General features: G+C 33.5%; 1 pseudogene; it reads right to left on the reverse strand.

Moving 5' to 3' along the window:
* Positions 1-791: 791 nt before the first annotated feature.
* Positions 792-6,830, reverse strand: LOC100256097 (uncharacterized; annotated as a pseudogene).
* Positions 6,831-7,242: the final 412 nt, after the last annotated feature.

A 7,242-nucleotide genomic window follows, 5' to 3' on the forward strand; every position in this document is an offset into this window, starting at 1 on the left:
TGAGTTCCTTCTAAGAGGAGGATTAGCAAAATGACCTCACAGGGAAAAGAGGCTTCATAAAATCTCCCTCCTAGTCCATGAAATGACAAAAGTACTACATGTGTTCTTCATCATTCAACAAGTTCATTAAGGAAAAAAACCACTCTATACCATCTATTGATCTTTAAAAAAAAAAACAAAAATAAAATAAAATCAACATATATTTTTTGAATTGTGATAAAAGTGAAAGAATCAAAGGGAAAATATTCTTTCATAAAGAATATTATATTTGAGTTTATGAATTAAAAAAAAAACAAAATAACTTATTTATTTATTTTGAAAAAGTCCTTTTAAAAAATATCACATATATCTTTTTAAAACTTTTTTTTTTTTAATGTATAGACATTTTAAAAATATTTTATGAGAAGTTAGGACACACTGACTATTCAAGAAGTATAGATTCTATTATTTTGGTTTGATCAACTTCGTGGGCAAATAAAAATCACTTGTTTGATGTGATTATATATGTTATTCGAAGACATCTACATCTAACTTCTAGATTTTTTGTTTATAGGCTAGTTAAAGAAAAAAAAAAGATTTTTAGGAATATTAATTTTAACATGTGCATTAATGTTTAGGGACCTGAAGATACAATTGTGGTCACAATAAAAGTAACTTCTAAAAGTTCATACTTATGTTGATACTTGTGCGCTAAAATTTTTAATTAAAAAGAACCATCAATTAGGATATCGTTTCTATCATGGAAACTAAATAGTATAATCAATGTGCTTAAGCATCGGTAGTTTAGCATTTCAACTACAAGCACAACCACCTAAAACTGAAGTAGTGTTCTTATTCAAGGCTTCTTCCATCTTCCGTGTCTTCACCTTCATGAGAACATTTCTTGCCCACTCTTCAAAAAATGTATCGTTATATCCGATTCTGCCATTCTTATAGATGGACATGCAACGCCGATCATCTTCTGGGTAAGGGCGATCATCTCCATTTGGGTCTCGCCATGCTCCTTCATGTTTCATCCCAGACCAACTAGCAAACCAGTGAAATACATATTGTCCAACACCTGCAAGTTTCAACCATCCTTTGGGAAAGAATTCCATCACACTACTATTTTTGTCCATGAGGAACAAGTTGGTTAGTTGGGCGCCATGTGCAGATACTACAATGTCTGTCAAGCTCATCAATTTCACCTGGATCAATACATTAACCCATGCCAATATGCGTCATTGTTAGAGTATATATGTGTGGAGTAAACTTATAGCTTAATTTCCCATTTTAAATGTACTTGGTGGATACGAACAACTCCACAAAAAGAATGTGTGAAACCTTGTTTTAGTGTTGACATGAAATCTAAAGTGCCATTTTTTAACCTTCAAATTAAGCACTCTAGATAAGAAATTGAAAGTAGCATGGTAAGTGCCCTTGGGTTTTAGGACATGTTTGAAGCTTTTCCACTAAATTTAGCATTAGGACTGTGAGTGTTGTAGTTAGGTTGGCAATTCTAGAAAAAATACCTAAGTGTCTATTAGCTACGGTTCTCTAAATCTATTGTTGGACTATTTGACTTGATGATCAAGATATTGGATTTGCTAAGAGGACAAGGTAAGTAACTGAGTTTGTGTTGAATGAATTTGAATCAACCCTATTTTCATAATGTTGATTATCTTGAATTATTTTTAAAAAGTTAGGAAAGCATGGGAAAAATATTTTTGCTAAAAGTTGTAGGTTACCCTATTTTTGGATCGATCCAAGTGCAGGGGCAAATCGATCCAAATAACTTTTTTTGTGATCTTGTTCTAGCCATTGGATTAAGGTTTCATATCTCTTTAAAATGAAAATTTCCCATTTATGGAGATAAGAGACTGTAGTAGTCGGTTCTTGTATTCCTCATTCCCTTCCCTTTTAAGATGTTGTTTGCTTTCCAAGAAAATTCATTCAAATCTTCAAGCATTTTTTTTTTTGATTTTCTAAAATAAATAAATAAATAAATGGGTTGAGTTTTTTGAACATTCATCTCTCAATCATTTTGGGTTTGAGTGAAAGCCCATTTTCTTCTTAATGGAGCTTCAAGGAGAAGGTCGAGATCATGATTGGGAAGGACTCCAAGCATGTTCCTGAAGATGAAGACATCTTGGTGAGGTGAAAAAGTGCTTTTCAAGTAGTCCGTGAAGGATTAAAGATCTTGAGCTAGGTAAATCCTTGTACACCTTAATTGTTCTTCAAAGTGGATTTTTGATTGGTTGTAGGTTCATGGTTTTTTTAACTCTTTGAAGGTTTTCCACGTAGATTTTGGTGTTATCTCATTGTCTCTCATTATCCTCTTCATTTCATTTTCAATTTTAGCTATCTTTGATAATTTGGACATCTAATTTTTGATTGAATGTTGAGGTAAAATAGATATGAGTTGCCTTTAAGAATATTGAATGTTGTTTCTGAATATTGTTCATAGGCATATTTGAGAAATTTTACTCTTGTTATTCATTAGAAATTGTTTTAAGGTTTTGTGTTGGGGAGTGTTGGAACATGTGCATGTGAGTTGCATTTTATTCTTATTGGGGAGTGTTGTTGCATTCATATTTGCATGTGATTTCTAATTTGTGTTTTTGAAGTGTTTGTAAAGAGAAGGAAAAATTGAAAAAAACATTTAGGTTAGTTAACTAGTGTTAGGAGACCTTTAAAATTGGACAAAAACACCTAGTCACCCCCCTCTAGGTGTGTTCTATCGATGAGATTCGCGTTTCAAGGACGTTTGAATGCATAAAAGATTAATTATTTTGAACAATCTCTTAAATGTGACTCAATCAAGAACATTTATTTTTGTAATTACACCCAAAGTTGTGGTGATTTGTTTTGGTATATCCTATTTCTAATACAGTTAAAATTGCACATATCAAAAGGATTATTGGAAAGTTCAATTTGAGTTAGAAAATTTCTAAAAATTATAATTAGACTTAGCTCCACAAGGCAATGAAAATATTTTATTTTGGATGATTACTTCAGATTTTTTATTTGAGTAGTCAAGTCCTAGAAGATTTCTATATTTTGTTATTAGGAGTTTCTACTTTGTTAAATGTGAGTATCTATAAATAAGAGATGATGTAATATTTGAATAAAATAGTGGTAGAGGGCAATAAATCTTTAATTCTTCTTAATTTTATCTTATTTTATGTTGCAGTTTGTGTTTCTCATTCAATTCTATTACTCCAATAAATTGGTTCTGGAGCCATACAAAAAAGATGGCTAATGGAATGTATCCATTTCAAGTTGCTCAACTCAACAAAGACAATTATGATAATTAGAACATCAAGATGAAGGTTTTGCTTGGACCACAAGATGCATGAAAGGTTATAGAGAAATGCTATAAAAAGCCACAAGGTAAAATCGTTCTATCCTCAAATCGAAGGGATTTTTTGAAAGATAGGATTAGGAGAGATAAAAATGATTCTCATCATCTTCTATCAAGCAATGGATTAAGGTTTTTTTTTTTTTTCTGTAAATTTCAAGTGCACCTACCTCCAAAGAAGCTTGGGAAATGTTACAAAATACATGCAAAGGAGTTGATAAGGTACCAATATATATATATATCTTCAAACTCTTACGGAAAATTTTAAGATTTGAATATGAAAGAAGCAAAAACAATCTTTGATTATTTTTCTAGAGTACTAGCTATTGTGAACTTATTAAAAAGAATAGGTGAAAGTTTAAATGAACTCTTATGGTTGAAAATATATATATATATATATATATATATATATATATATATATATATATATATATATATATATTAAATTCAAAGTTTGATTACATTGTTATAACCATTAAATAATATAAAGATTTAGATTTTATAGTCATTGATCAACTTATAGGATCATTGCAAACCCATGAAGAGAAACTAAAAAGGAAGAACCAAGAAAATTAGGATAAGTTCTTCAAACAAAACTTATATTAAAAGAGAATAAAGAAAACTTCATTAAAAGAAGTTAGAATAATCTTGGATGTGGTTGTAGACGTGGCCATGGGCATGACCAGGGTAATAGAGAAAGAGGTGATTATAATTCATCAAATAATGAAAAAAAAAGTCAAACTTCATATTCCTTATTAGAGGTTGGAAGATGACACAACTCAAGACAAAATGAACAAATCCCAAATTCAATGTTATAATTGTCAAAATATGGTCATTATGCTTGTGAATATGGAAGTGTCACTAACAATGTGGAAGGACAAGCCAATTATCTTCAAAAGAAATGTCAAGAAGAACCTACTATCTTGTTGGCATATAAAGGATAAAATGAAGATAAAAACACATGATACCTTGACACTAGAACAAGAAATCATGTGTGGATTCAAAATTATTTGTAGAACTTGATGAATCAAAAAGTGGTCATGTTCATTTTGGAGATACATTCAAAATTCTAGTAAAAGACAAAAGTAAATTGTCATATGATGTATTAGTCGTAATGATTTCACATTCTCCACAAAATAATGGTATAATTAAAAGAAAAAAATAGAACTATTCTTGACATAACTTGAAGTATGTTGAAAAGTAAGGAGATGCCTAAAGAATTTTGGGCCAAAATGGGTGATTGTGCGATTTATTTGTCAAATTGTTCTCCTAATCAAAATGTATGGAATAAAACACCAAAACAATCTTGAAATGGAAGAAAGTCAGACATTTCATATTTGAGAGTGTTTGGAAGCATTGCATATGCTTATATATGGGATAAAAAACGATCAAAGTTAGATGAAAAGAGTGGAAAATATATTTTCATTGGTTATGACTCAAGGTACAAAGGTTACATGATATACAATCTAAATAATGATCATCATGACTATTACAAGAGGTCTTAAGTTTAATAAAAAAGAAGAATGAGATTGGGGTGCTCAAGAAGCAACTATGATACTCTTTCCCTCTATGTTAAATTGTCAAAACATGAAAAAGGAGAAAAGGTGGATCCAAGACAAAATAAAAACATAGTTGGAAGCCTACACTATTTGATTGTACAAGGATAAACATTCTTTTTGAAGTTAGACTTACTAGTTGTTGTATAAAAGCACCAATATATAGTGACCGACAAGAAGATCATCAAACAAATTCTTTATCACATCAAAGGTAAACTTCATTATGGTTTATATTATTCACATTTTGACAATTTTAAGCTTATTGGATATATTGATAGTTATTGGGGTGAAGATTTGGATGATAAAAAAAGAACCAATGGCGTTATTTTATATTATTTTTAATTTTTTATGGGAGATACCACAATCACTTGAAACTTAAAGAAGTAGCCTATTTTTAACTAGTGAAACATAATTTTTTTAGCAACATCGTGTGTATGTCATGCAATTTGGCTAAAAAATTGTTGGATGAGCTTAATGTGTTGTAAGAGGAACCAATAGAGATCTATGTGGATAACAAATCACTAATTGCATTATAAAAAAAATCTAGTATACCATTATTGAAACAAGCGCATCGATGCATGGTATCATTTTATTAGCGAGTGCATTATAAAGAAAGAATTATAATTAAAATTTGCAAAATCTCAAGATTAAATTACAAATATTATTACCAAGCCTCTCAAGTTGAAAGATTTTAGAAAGTTAAGGATGATACTTAGAAAAAATCAAGCGTAAGGGGACATATTGGAAAGTTAAACTTGATTTACATTTGAATAATCATTCTTAGAAGGTTTCTATATTTTATTATTATGAGTTTCAATTTAAGTGTGAAAAATATATAGTTGTGAAAGGATCAAATAGGTATTGAAGTGACTAGCATTTTTGCAACAGAAAATCTTTGCGTAGAAACGAATTAAAGGAATATTATGCTAACCTGTTGGCAGAAGGTGAGGTTATGGGCATAAGCCACCGTTAAGTTGCACCCCTCCACCTTCCCACACTCCCTTTGAAAGATTCCAACCACAGCTGACTCATTCCTGAAAGACCTCGCCCCTGTTCTCATCAGCATTGTCAGCCCTATCATCGCCAAACCCCTACCTTCATTCCTCACATTACAGTACTCCCTGGCTTTGCACCTCATCATATCATACACTTCCAATCTCCTCTCTCTAGACATCCCTCCTTCATTGTGCCTCATCACCAGAATCGCCAAACTCTTCCATATTCATTGACCCACCAAATGTGACTTCCATTAAGCTCTTCACCCATGGCCCCATCTTTATTCTCAGCTCCCCCCAATGGTACAGAACCCACCTTGCCGGCACTGCACACTGCCCGTCTCTCAGGTGCCACGCCACGAATGGTACCATTGCTGATAGCCCGTGCCATATGTTGTCGTAGTTATAATGATTGTAGGAAACAAAAGTTAGGCCCGTCAAGAACGTGGCATTTCGAGGAAGAGCGTCCCTCCATGCCAAGGCATAGGAGTTGCGCGCGCCGTCGTGGGTGTCCCGTCCCTTGATGCATAGAAGCCTGCCTCTGGAGGCCGCTGAAGGATATTGTTGGTATTGGACCTCGCCTTCTACGTGAGTATCATATAGGGAGCTCATGAACCACGTGTGGCCTTGCTGGGCAGTTTGGGCGTAGCGGAGATCTTTAAGAGGGAGAAACGTGACTGCATCACTAAGTTTCTCGGCCAAGGCTAGGAGCTCATGTCTGCAGTTTGGCCCTTCTTGGGACACTGCTTTCCATGAGTGGATGAGAGGCCATGAAGGTGAAGAAGAAGAAGGAGATCCAGGGGAGTCAAGATATTGGATCTGGAAGAGAATCAAGAGAATGACACAAGCGGCCACGATGTAAACAAAGAGTTTGGGTGAGCAGAAAGACCAGTGTGAAATGTTAGTATCACCACAGGATTCAGATGGAGCTCTGGCCATGGGAAATGCCGAAAAGGTAGAAATGATGATTGAGATTGGTCTGAATTATTCAGATGGATCTCTCATACGTGCATTGTAATTTGTGCCTCGGGAATTGCGCTTCTAGATGTGTGCCTTGGGATGCATGCATCGGGTTTGCTGCCCAGGAAACATGGATTGAGATTCGCACCTTGGGATGCCAATTTTTACCGAACAAAATTCTCATCTTTGGCAGTGTATGGGTCTAACCACACATTCAAGCAGTGGAATCGATTTTATACCTTTGGACTGTCTGGGTCTACCAGTAAATTTTTCAAGTATAGGAATCGGAATCTGAAGTTCTCTTTTTCACAAGCTACAAGATTGAAATCTGTAGCTTATCCCAATGCTGAATGAGTTTGTGATTCAAGCAATGGAATCACAACAATCTTAT

This window comes from Vitis vinifera, chromosome 12 (assembly GCF_030704535.1).
Source record: "Vitis vinifera cultivar Pinot Noir 40024 chromosome 12, ASM3070453v1".
NCBI classification, from domain to species: Eukaryota; Viridiplantae; Streptophyta; class Magnoliopsida; order Vitales; family Vitaceae; genus Vitis; species Vitis vinifera.